The sequence below is a fragment of the Cyprinodon variegatus genome, unplaced genomic scaffold (genome assembly GCF_000732505.1).
Source record: "Cyprinodon variegatus isolate N-32 unplaced genomic scaffold, C_variegatus-1.0 Scaffold1196, whole genome shotgun sequence".
Lineage (NCBI taxonomy): Eukaryota > Metazoa > Chordata > Actinopteri > Cyprinodontiformes > Cyprinodontidae > Cyprinodon > Cyprinodon variegatus.
Window position 1 is genome coordinate 20,406 of NW_015151649.1, and position 12,716 is coordinate 33,121.

Consider the following 12,716-nt stretch of genomic DNA (forward strand, 5'->3'; position numbering starts at 1 on the left):
ACAGTAGATGCTGTCACCATGGTCTTAAGCATTGATGTGGAAGTATATTCCACTGTTGATGCTTCAGTAATGCTTGTTGGATGACTGGATTGCATCTGTGTTGCTGTTTTTGTTGTAGATGTAGGTAAAGAGGATTGTTCTGGAGATTCCATTTGTTGGGGTGTTGTTGAATTAACGAGTTTTGTGGTGCCAACAGAGCTTTGCATTGTGGCTGAGACATTGTTCTGCTTTCTTGTTGAAGTTTGTTCTGCCGTGCCTGATTTAGATGACAGCTTTATGTGTGTTGTGTCTGTTAATGCTGAAACTGTGGCCTGTGATTCAGAAATCTGTCCTTGAGTGACTTCCTTTGTGGGTGTGTCAGCCGACACAAAGTTGCTGATGGGTGTGCTGGCACTTTTGAAATATAAAGACTGCTCAACATCAGTTGACATTCCTTCTTCATCTGTTGGTAGTAAATTATCTTCTGAAAAACCTGATTGCTTTACAGTGGATATACTGGATGGTTGTGCACTTCCTTTAACAGACATTTGCATTATTGTACTTGTTATTATCTTAGCTGTTGGTGATTCATTTAATTCTGTAGGTTTTATTGTTGAACCTGTTATGTCAGTCATAAAGAAAGCTGTGTGAGAGGGAAAGAATAAATATAGGTAAGACTACTGAGCTAAAATCAATATTCATCTTAGTTTATATGATTACTTGAAACAATATCAGATAGAACACGCACTGTATTGTTAATTCTATATTTAATTAAATAAATAATAAAAGTTCAAAAATCACTGATACAAACTCTTATAATAATATTTATTGTTAAATTGATTTCTTGTCTTCTGTCCCTTTACAGAATGGGTGACAGTGGCGTTGGATGTAGGAGTTTGCTCTGAAATCGAAGGATTGACGGTTCAAGCCCCGACTCCGACTTTCAGTGTCATTGTGTCCTTGTGCAAGACACTTCACCTGCATTGTCTACTGATGGTGGTCAGAGGGCCCAGTGGCGCCAGTGTACGGCAGCCCTGCTTCTGTCAGTGAGCCCCAGGGCAGCTGTGGCTACAATGTAGCTTGCCACCATCAGTGTGTGTGTGAATGAATGTAGTGTAAAGCGCTTTGGTCAAGTCTCCTGACTTGAATAAAGGTGCTATATAAGTACATGCCATTTGTATCATTTTCTAACTGCTATTGCGTTTGGTTATGCAGCAAGTTTTTTAAAGTTCATAAAGAGCTTGAGGTTTTAACTTCTTTCAGGAGATGATTTCCTCCAAATTGAACTAAAAGCTCTTTGGTAATTCTTTTGTTGGTGTTTAAATATTGTTATTTTTTTCAATTGCATTTTCTTAAGGGGGATTTCATGAAACTAAAAAAAATCTATCACATAATACCATTGAAACCAGTTACTGGCAATATGTCAACCAAAAACCAGATTCAAAATTGAAACTCAAAATGTTACTTTATATGTTGATAAAGCAGTCCCCACTCCTTTGCATGACCTTCAGAAAATCTGCAGAACTGCTGACTGAAACTACTTTGAATGACAACTACTAATCTGTAACTAAACAAAGGGAATAAAACCTCTAAAGACTTTTGCGCATTGCTAGATATTATTTGTTGTTTCTCCATTATTAGTGTTTTGTAAACCTTTCTTTGTTGTAAAAGAAAAACTTCCCCTACATGTTCATTACTTATTAGATTACTCACCTGCCACCAGTTTCAGAAGGAATCCACCGTTCATTGTGGAAGCTGATGGGGCAGCTGATGAATATCTTTTTTTTTTTGTCTGCAAAAGACAAAGAGCAAAGAGGGTTTGAATTCAAATCTTTTTTTATGGCAAATATACAAACACTCCCTACCTTAAAATGTCTTGGATACCAATGTTACATGCTTTTGTCTGGTTTGTAAGAAGAAAAATTCAAAACATTTTAAAGTAATTTGTTACTGAATGTCCATTGCAAGCTTTTTGTTCAATTTATCAAGCCTTAATTTTAGTCTTGTCACATATATGCTAAATTCATTCTTTTTGCATGGTTCTCAATGTTTTTCCAACTTACACTAAAATGAAAGATATAAAAAAAAACTAATGACTAATAAAAGGAACATATGATATGCACTTTAAATTAAAGACGATATGAATATATCAATAAAAAATATCAACCTCATAAAATCCCAATGCCTCTCTCGTCAGCTGCATTTGCTGAAGAGACAATTTGTACTGTTCTTTAGTGTCATTCAGTCTTAGTAAAACTTTTCAAAGGTGGATCACCTCTTATCTGTCAGTGAGCCCCAGGGCAGCTGTGGCTACAATGTAGCTTGCCACTATCAGTGTGTGAGTGTGTGTGTGAATGGGTGAATGAATGTAGTGTAAAGTGCTTTGGTCAAGTCTCCTAACTTGAATAAAGGCGCTATATAAGTACATGCCATTTACCATTTATCTAAAGCATCTATTGTTTGCCTGGTCAGCCAGGCCGAAAATGCCTTTTGAGAGGCATAGGCCAGTATCAGGTATTACATACAGGTATTACACAGGTACTTCCGTACAAACCAGGACCTCAACGACTCCTCATCATTAAGGGGCAGACCTGTTCTTTTGGTTCAATTTGCATGTTTTCTGAGATATAATAAGGCTTTTGTTGGGCTACTCTGTAAATATTGGAACTCAACGCTTATCCAGACATTTTGAATTGAAAAAGCTTCCTGGATGGGAAGCGGAACATCTTCAAACATGCAAAACAAAGTCCAGTGGTTTGCTTTTCAACTTTTTTAACTTTTTTTGGAACAACTATTACTTGGATGACTAAGAATCTTTACCAGCATCCAAAATCTATTTTTGTCAATGTACAACATAAAAATAACTAAATTGTGCGCCTTACTGGTAACAGTGCTTTCAGGAAGTGATTCTAGTTATTGGTAGGATAAAAAGTTTTCTGGTGCCACTGTTGACAGTAAATTACCGTAATTAAAATAATGAATGTATTGTTTGTAAATGCAATCATAATTGAACTCTAAAAACAACCAGACATAATTATTCAAACCTGCTTTACACTGTCTGTGGAGTAATGACTACTATCTGATAGAATGTATCGTGTGAATAGATTCTACTGGTATTCAAACTGTCTCTGAAGGGTTTGGCTCTATTGTAATTGTGACCTTTACAATAGACAGTCTCAAAGGTCATGTTTGCTGAAACCAACTGCGATTAAAAAGATAATAAACTGACTTAACATTCACACTTGTACTGTCATCAGATTTCTAAAGGGATCACCTACTTATTGTACACATAGTTTGTCCATTCAAAGGCACTAACACAAAGCAGAGTTCAAACTTAGAGGCACTGATGTTATTAGAGTGCGGGAGGGAACCAGAGTTTCTTATAAAAACAAAAAAAGACAAACAAATATTGGGCAACAGGATAATATGGACTGTAAGCCTGTACAGCTAAATGGCTCAAACCCCAATCCCCTGTGCAGCTTGGCAGTAACACATTTTATGAAGCACTCCCTTCATCAACCTCTAGCACTGTGCTTGGATTTTGGTGGCATTAGATTAATAGATAACTTGTTTCCTGGAGTTATATAACATCATTTAAATATTCAGCCTTTTTTATTCAGTTCTGCGTGTCAAAGTTCCTTCTCCTGATAACACAATAGTGTTCATCAAGAGTTAATATAGCCAGTTTGCTCTTCAGACTGGAGATTTAATTTCTTTTCCTCACAGCTTCGCACATTTACAGCCCTGGAAAAAAAAGGAAATTTAATAGACAATTCAAACTTATTTCTTGATTGTGTCTGTTTGAATTTCAGGTCATATTCATTTGGTTACATTGAACTGAATAGGCTTACATTCTAAAGGAGATTTGAATAGGAGGAAGTGTGGACATTTTGTTGCTCTGGATGAGAAAAACTGCCTTCCTGGAATTGCATTTCAAAATATATTACTTGCAATTGTGCATGCTTTCATTTACAAATTAAATGTGTCTTATACATACAGATTATATTCTTGTTAATGTTTAAAACCTCTGAATAAACCAGTCTGAGTCAGATTTAATCCTGTTTCATCTCTTGATCATCATTCTTAACCCTGCCAGACTAACTTTTTAAGGATGGGTCATACCAGTTGTTCCTGTACAGTAAAGGAAGGCCTAAGGCGTTCAGCTTCCCAGTACTCAGATTAGATTGTTTACATGCATGCCTAAAAATGAATAAGCCCAGAGCATTGTTTGCAAATGTAAACATTACATTAATGACATTTTCTCATGTTTCAAAGGCGTTTGACATATGTGGATTTCATATTTATATATGTATTATATGTATTTCTTTGTCTGAACAAACCACAAATAAGGAAAAGGTTGCATAGCATTTTTTGTGTATTGTATATACATATATTATCAGAAGAACAAAAATGTATTCTGGAAATCTGTTGGTTCAACAAATCTAATGAAAAAATATATTTGCTTTAGAAAAATGTGTACGTAATTGCAAATAATAAATACACAGTAAAGCACATAGTTTCTGGAAAATTACAGAGTGTACAGTATATTTGTGATATTATTGGGATGATCTTTGGGTTTTAATTTTTTTGTTGTTGTTTTCCTAATTGGATCTGCTGTCTTTGTGTTCCTGCTTCAATAAATCCTCCGAACAATCCTACGAACTCTCTTGTACAAGTTCGCACCTCATCCTGCAGGGGTTTCCTGGTCACTGCAACCAGGTTGCCACCTTTTAGGAAACTCCTAAACAATGTATGAGTCCTTAATGACAAGCTCTATTTAAACAATCAGTAGGGCAGAGGATTGTTGGTTTTTAGCAGCCTATGATTCAAATTATTAGAAATATTTAAAGTCTTTATCAAAGCACATGGTCTTTTTTTTTCTCCATTATCTCCACCCATTTACCACACATGAAGGTTTTTACTCGCTCCTTCAGGATTGAGGAATTTACCACATCTAAGCCATTAAAAAAACATTTGCTACATGTTTCAACACATACGCTTAGGTAAGTAGACTCAATCCGGCTAAATGTATAATCATGTTGCACAGGCCTAAAGTCAATAAACAACATTCAAATGTATAAATGACTCTGGGTTAAACTCACCGCTTTATTGGTCAGATACGATATCTTGAGAAATTTTTCTGTTCTCTAATAAGTTTTAAAAAAAACTAAAAAGCAAAGAACAGAGTTAAGCTTATTTTGCAGAAACCTGTTCTTCCTGCTCTCACAACGGCAGTTGCTGTGCCTCGCTGCACAAAGTCAAATATGTAAATTGCAGAAGTTGGACTCCTCTATGTAACAAGATTTAAATGAGGCCATGCATTAAAAAAAAAAAAAAAACTACATTACAACATGCTCTGTGCTCAAAACGTATGTTCTGTACATTCACTTTCATCTGGAGGAGAAAGATGCAACCTAACAAAAAAAATTCAAAGGGAACATGTTGTTCACTTTACTGCAGAATGCAGCCTGTACTGCCAACAACAACAAACGAAGCAAAAGAAAACGTGGCAAGATTTTATAAAGCTGAGAACTTTAAAACAGAAGGTATTTCATGCTACTAAAGGTAGCAAGTAAATATAATATTCTATGAAATGATAAATACCCCAGGCGACCTGTCCAGGGTCTAACCTGTGTGTCACTGTGATGCTTTGCATTCAGTTGTGCATTTCCTTTAGTCACTTCCCAGCCACCAGTTAGCAGTGGGCAGCTGCAGGCTCCATCTGACCTTTTTACCAGCTCCCCATGTTCTAGCCGCGGCTAATCCTCTCTCCCAGCTGAAGTCTAGCCTGGTGATTTCGGCTGTCTATGTCGAACTCAGTTCCGTTCATCTCCAGTGCCTTCCTGCCCCTTGTCTGCAGCATCTTCACCCTTATCAATAAACTTTTAAATGTCATAATTTGCTGGCTTGAATGACTGAGTTCTACTTGAAGAAAAAACCTAACACTCGCCCATTGATTGCCATGAGGGGGAAGAGGGATGGACGATAAATACCCGCTAAAACTAGGTTTTCTTTGTATTATAATAGTAATTGGATTCTTAACAGGTTTTGAAAAATAATTTAACCTGTGGTGTGCAAAAAACACTCAGTACAGAAATCAATGTACTATAATGATGATAGAGGTTTTAGCATATCCCCAGCAATGTCTGTCAGTATAAAACATTTTTCTATTGGTCTCCCTAAAAATTTTCTTTCACAATCATAGTAATGTCAATGTTGTTAAAATGAATTTTGCCTTGTTGATTTGTTGATTGATCCGAAGCTGAGCAAGGGAATGTTCAGAAATAAAAAGCAGTTTATTAATGCAGCAGTTAAATGAAGAAATAATTTAATTTGTGTATAACTGTAGGCTATTGCCTGGATAAACTTTATTTTTCCAGGTACAAAGCAATAATTATATGGGAAACTTTAATATAAGTCATCTGCAAAAACATGTTTTCCTAAGTGAACCCTTATTTATTTCTTATCATATCCAAAATGGCAAAAGCACCCTTCCTGTTCATCCACAATCCAAAACTGTACTTGCCAATTGTTGTCCATGGCAACCGTGAGAACACAGCATAACATTTACTTTAGCCCTGATATTACCCACGCATCAAAGGCATCACTACCACAATACAACGGTTGACAGACAAATACGTGGCATACCAGCATGTCTTTTTTTAGGTTATTGTTTTCATAAGGATAAAAGACGAGTTTTCATAGACATTTTTTTTTGTTTTTGATCTTTGTTTTTATCCCAAGTTTATACAATCTTTTAAGGTGAACTCCCCAGAACTTAGCTGCTCACCTGCTTTCAGACGTCAACAGGCTTATAATAAAGCTTTAGTGACAGCCTTTACTGAGAAGCTGTGGCAGACAAATGTTAATGAAAAATTTTCCCATACACAAATTCCAAGAGCTATAAAAGCTGCATGACATTTTAAGTAAAATTCATGCAAATTAACAGATGAGATGAAGTTTTGGAAAAATATATTCATCCCTTGTTTACTGCGTATCAGCAATAATATATTACTCCGAAAAAATTATGCATGACAGGTTCAAAAGAGAAACTCAAACATCTATCTCCCTCTACTGTACATTCAGGGGAAATTCCCAAACAGAAGAACATTTTCAACCTTTTTATGTGTTTGCCTAACTTCTTTGTTCCTGCTTGATCAGAGTTTGATGAGAAATGCTGTGTTGGAGATTATGGATTGGAGGTCTTCGGTTGGTGATCAGATTTTAATTTAAGGTTCTTTGACAAACAGGTTATTTCCTTTCTCAGCCATTTGACTCTCATCTCTACTTTCTTTTTGCATGCTCTCTCTTGATAAAAAGATAAATGGGTGATAAAGAAGCAGTGTTTTAATTTTTACTGAGTTTGTCATATCTGCGTCATTGTGGTTAGGACTGATTAGGGATGTTATTCTAACTCGGAATGCTGCTGAGTCTGTCTTTACTTTGATTTTTCATGGAATTTGACTCCTATGACAAAGAGAGAAGCTATTTCTATTAAATAAGTTTCTTAAATTTAACATTTAATATCAACTTTTGGGATATTTCAGATGTTTTTTGGTCCCCAACAGAAAGAACTTTCACACAGTTTGGTTAAAAAAGGGGTGTACATGTATCATCAATGATCATTCAATGTGCCTTTGTAAAACCAGAGGTTATTGGACTTGACCTTTATCTTTAGCCATTAAAAGAAAACCGATTTGATCTAATATTCAGGTTTAAAACTAATTAGGTGGTTTAATCACATTATATACCTTAAAATAGTCTCCGTATTTCAACCTACAGAGCAACAAGTTTACCGTCCTTTGCAAAACCTTCAAGACTGAAACGCGACTAATTGGCATCAATGTATTGATAAAACATACCCATTAATACACACAAATGTGCAAATTCATGTTTATCTTGACAAGCAAAAAAATATATATTAATATATCAATGTAATTGATCGATGCCCTGTTTAAAATCTGCATCACCAGTCACTTTCATATGTGCACAAGGCAATTATACACTAATGTATAAATGCAGACAACGTATTAAGTAGTTATACAAGTCAGACTTGAAAGAAGAATTTATTTAAACTGTATTTTAAAAATACAAATCAATAAATGGCAGGAAAAAATATCTTCAAAGAAATTTAATGACTGAAATTATCAGCCAAGCTTGTATACTAATGTGATACAATACACTTTACAGTATATAACCACAGTTTAGTTCATTCTGTATTTAAAGAATGGCTATATTGGCTAGAAGAAAATAAAATATCATCTACACTAGCTAAACATGTTTACCTATAAATTTTCCAACATATTACATAAATTTAGCTTATGCCATCTACAACTGCAACTAGAATAGAATAGAATAGAATAGAATAGAATAGAATAGAATAGAATAGAATAGAATAGAAAACCCCTTTATTGTCCTACAATAGGGAAACTCAGTTGTTTACAGCAGCAAAAAGATTATAGAAAAATTGTCGGACAAATATGGACCTTAAAAATGTATAAGAATAACATAATAGTGAAGAATAAAAAAAATAAACAAATAAAATACTGTAATGTAAAGTGTTTTGACAATACAAAAACTGTGCACATGGAGATTAAATATGCATTTATATAATCTAATAATTTAACTATATAATTAATTCATCATTTATGTCCTTGTAACAAAGCCTAAGCTATCTAATCGAAACAAAACGAAACATGCTTAAATATGTCATACACGATGGCTAATTGTTTGCTAATATAGTTCAATAATAAAGCAACAACATGACTAATATGCAACAAGTGACTAATGTGGTTCTTTCATTATCATTACTCAAACTAATATGACTGTAGATTACATAATGAGGTTAACAAGGAGGTAAGTTGAATAAGCTAGTTAATACATATAGATATTTAGGATATTAACTGGGTGGAATCTCTCTTTCTTTTTATCCTCCACATATACAAATTCATTTGGAAGTGATTGTTTACCAGATCTCAATGGTTTTTTAATTAACTTTAATTAAAAAAGTTATTATCAGATTGACCTCTAGGTGTAGACAATAATTAGTCCATATTTTGTCTTTAAATTACTTCAAATAATTTCCCTCTGAATATACTGTCTGCGCAACATTTTGCTCACAATATCAAGCTGTACATTTCCTCATACTTTGCAGTCTCATATTTTTACTTTCTGTTTCTATATTTCTACATTTGTGCATTTCTCAATGCTCGGTCGCAGGATTTTCTTGTCAGACTGTTCGTCATACATTTCGATTTACCTATACAGGATACTTCTATTCTAATTTTAAAGAGAATATAACAGTGTTTTACTTTTCTGCCTTTATGATAGTTTATAACAAATAACTAAATGATCAACAAACATTTAAAATATCAACAAAAGATGAACTAAAAGTAAATATACTGGAGTGTCTGCTTTTAATGAGTTTGTCACTTCTGCTTAAGCGCAGTAAGGACTGAAGGGGGAATGTGTGAACAGAATCTTTTTGGGTAGATCTACTCTTCAAATTCTGAATGGATTTAAGGTCTTTAAAGCCGAACAAACCAGGAATTTTTATTATGACTATGTGGAAACTTTTGAAGAAGAGCGATAAGACCTGCATAACATCCCAATTATAAGCCGTACATCTTTCAGTTTTGCTTGGATCATTTCAAGAAATATACCGCATGAACTACTCATCCTTCTAGTTTACAGAGAGACAAATTAGCATTCCTCTGCAAAACCTAAAAAGCACATAACACCAAAGAAATGTGTACCAATTCAAGATCACATACCCCTTCACAAAAGAATGCATGTTTTGTTTTTTTTTCAAGTTCAAGTGATATCCTTTCTTGGACCATGCCACATTTTTGTGAAACCAAACAATAGCAGGCTAAAATCTGATGATGATCACATGATGATTGTGCAACTATAATAAGAGAATTATATACAATTGCACTTAAATGGTCCAACACAAACGATGATTAAAATGATTGTAGTGTTTACGACAATTCTTTCATAAACTTTACAAAATCAATAGTGTCAACACTGGAACAGTGATGCATTAAATAAGTAGCCTTTGTTGGGTTACTGTATAACACCTCGAACTCAACGCTATTCCTGACATTTTGAATCGAAAAAGCTTCCTGGATGGGAAGCAAATTCTCCAAATCTTCAAATTCAAAAACCAAGTCAAGTGGATTGCTTTTAATTTTTTTTGTTTGTTTGTTTTGGAATAACTAGGACCTGGATGACTGAGAACCTTCACCAGCATTAAATAAGATGCTAATGTGAGTTATGTAAGACTCATATACAAAATAGCAAAAGCTCTCATTTAATTAGAAAATAAGCCCTTTGGAAGGTTTGTCTCTAAACTTGGGTGAATCACAAGGAACATGCCGGACTTTTAAAAAGACTATAATTAGATGTCCTTAATGCTCTGACAGTAGCTTCTTGCACCAGGTTTTGTCCTACAACAAAAGGAAAGGTAATTATTACAGGGTGTGCCAAAACCTGCAGAACAAGAACGGCATCTTTTTTCTTTTGTTCCCCAAGAAGCTTGTCAGGCATGTTAAAAAAATTATGAAAAGAAATGTTTATGAAGTTCAGCCCTGATAACAGACACATCAGAAACGCAGCAGGCTTTCCATTTTTTCCCACGTATCAATGTGCGTCACAGCAGCCCAAAGACAAACTTCCTTGTAACTCACACCCCATCTGTGACAGCCAAAAAGAATGTTTTTCTGTTATTATGTCATCTATTTAAATGAGTCACATAATTATATGTCTCTGAATTGCTTGTTTATCAACTGGAAATTCAGCTAACAAAATGTCTATAGGATTGTAAAAATAGGTCAAGCTTTTGCTTCGATGCATTTCAAGATTTGCGCATAAATCTGCAATTGGTTAGGAAAGGCGAAAGTGCAGGTTTTAGTTTTCTGTTCCTTTTGCATCCATGCAAGAGTTCAAGACCATGTGTCAAACAACTGGGTCAGCTTTAGTTAAAAAAGAATGAAGAAAAAGGCAAAACTTTATAGATTAGCAACAACACACATTAGCCAGAGAAATGTTAGAGATTCTTTGTAGTATTCACCAATGTGTTATTTTATTATTTGCCCAGTTGTTTCTTTAACTTATAAACAGACATCATAAATGACAAATTAGATGTAGTAATGGCCATCAATCGTGCGCTTCATTGCATGAAGATGACTCAAGTTTACCTGAAAGGTTTTTTGTTCTGTAATTACCAGGACAATCCGGACACTGTCAGAGAATGTGACTGACCTGACCTTGCTTTATAATCATTTAGACAGCTTGAATGCGCTTTGTATTCAAAGATTACCTTTCAATATACTACATGGCCTGAACACGTGTAATGCGTTACCCTTCATTGTGACCTGTCATTTAACTTTTTTTTTTTTTTTACATCAGAGTCCTTTTAACTTGGCCTCAATTCATGGTATTCATGCACAAAGTGACTATAAATCTATATAATGGTATAAATGCTTAGCCAAAAGTTATGTGGACATATAATCATTGAAGCTGAAATTGCAAAATAACTACTCTTTCTACAGGATCACAACCTCCCTGAAGCTAATAAATGATAGATAAATATGGTAGTGTTTTGTACTAGATTCACTTTCACAAACATTTAAAGCTTAATCTTTTGTTTATTTTCTTACATATTTATTCGGGATTATAAATAGCAGCATTCGATGTAAGCTTTTCGCTTGCCCTTTTTAAAAACTGACAGCTTACATAATAAGAACCCGACCTGAAAAAGACATTGCAGTCATTGCGGCCTGACAACTGATAGTTATATATATATGTATATGTATATGTATATATGTATGTATTTATAGAACTATCAGTTGTCAAGTCCCTGCTGCTGTTAACTCAATTCTTCTGATTGCATGGTGCCATGGGTTTGGGGTTTTTTTTGTGTGTAACATCTTCCTCTCCTCTTCAATACCCAGTCAGTCATATCAAATAGCTAAATTATATTGTGCTTTGTTGTTCTTGTTAAAGATATACTTCCTGTCTACTATCATCACATGCTTGCTCTTACTAAGTTAGAAACTAGATGCAATCAGCTCTTCCTCCTCAGATAAGCTGATAGCTTTCACGAAACTATATTGTTTTATGCCACTGTAAACTGAATTTGTCTGAACCATATTATTTTTAAATAGATTATATCGCATTGATTTGATCATATAGGCCTGGAAATAAATTGTACATTAAGTATATTTTTTCCCATTAAGTCTGTCAGTATTTTGACATTCCTCCATTTCATATATGAATATGAGTTGTTATTAGCTGTTGGGCAACAAAATATTTAATTAAATCTGAAGCACTTTGACCTAGATATATATGCACATATTCACAAATGTATCCAAATGTTTCTCATATATTTTAATATACTCATCTCTTTCTATCATTTCTGCTACCTTTATATGTGCTTGACAGCTGCAATTACCTTTTGATCGTAAGGTGACAGTTCAAATTGTCCTGCTTTGTCTAAAGATCCATCACACCTCTGAGAAATGCCTGAAATATTGTACAGCCTTGGTATGAGAACCCTAAAGGCACCACACTTCAGAAACACCTCTGTCATGCGGTCGGTGCGTGGATAAATTTACGGGAAGGACAAGAGAGTTTCTGAAGTTTATAAAATATCCTATTGCACCTCAAGAAAAAAAAAAATTTGTTAAGAGTTTTGGTTTACATCTTAATTTACATTTGGGTAAAAAGTAAAAACA

At 34.4% G+C, this 12,716-nt stretch overlaps 1 long non-coding RNA gene across 1 annotated transcript; it reads right to left on the reverse strand.

Moving 5' to 3' along the window:
* Window positions 1–6: 6 nt before the first annotated feature.
* LOC107102072 lies at window positions 7–5,204 on the reverse strand. The gene is made up of 3 exons (XR_001482111.1): window positions 5,082–5,204; window positions 1,693–1,771; window positions 7–622 (listed from the first exon to the last, which is right to left on the reverse strand). It is a non-coding gene; the product is annotated as an uncharacterized LOC107102072 (long non-coding RNA).
* Window positions 5,205–12,716: the final 7,512 nt, after the last annotated feature.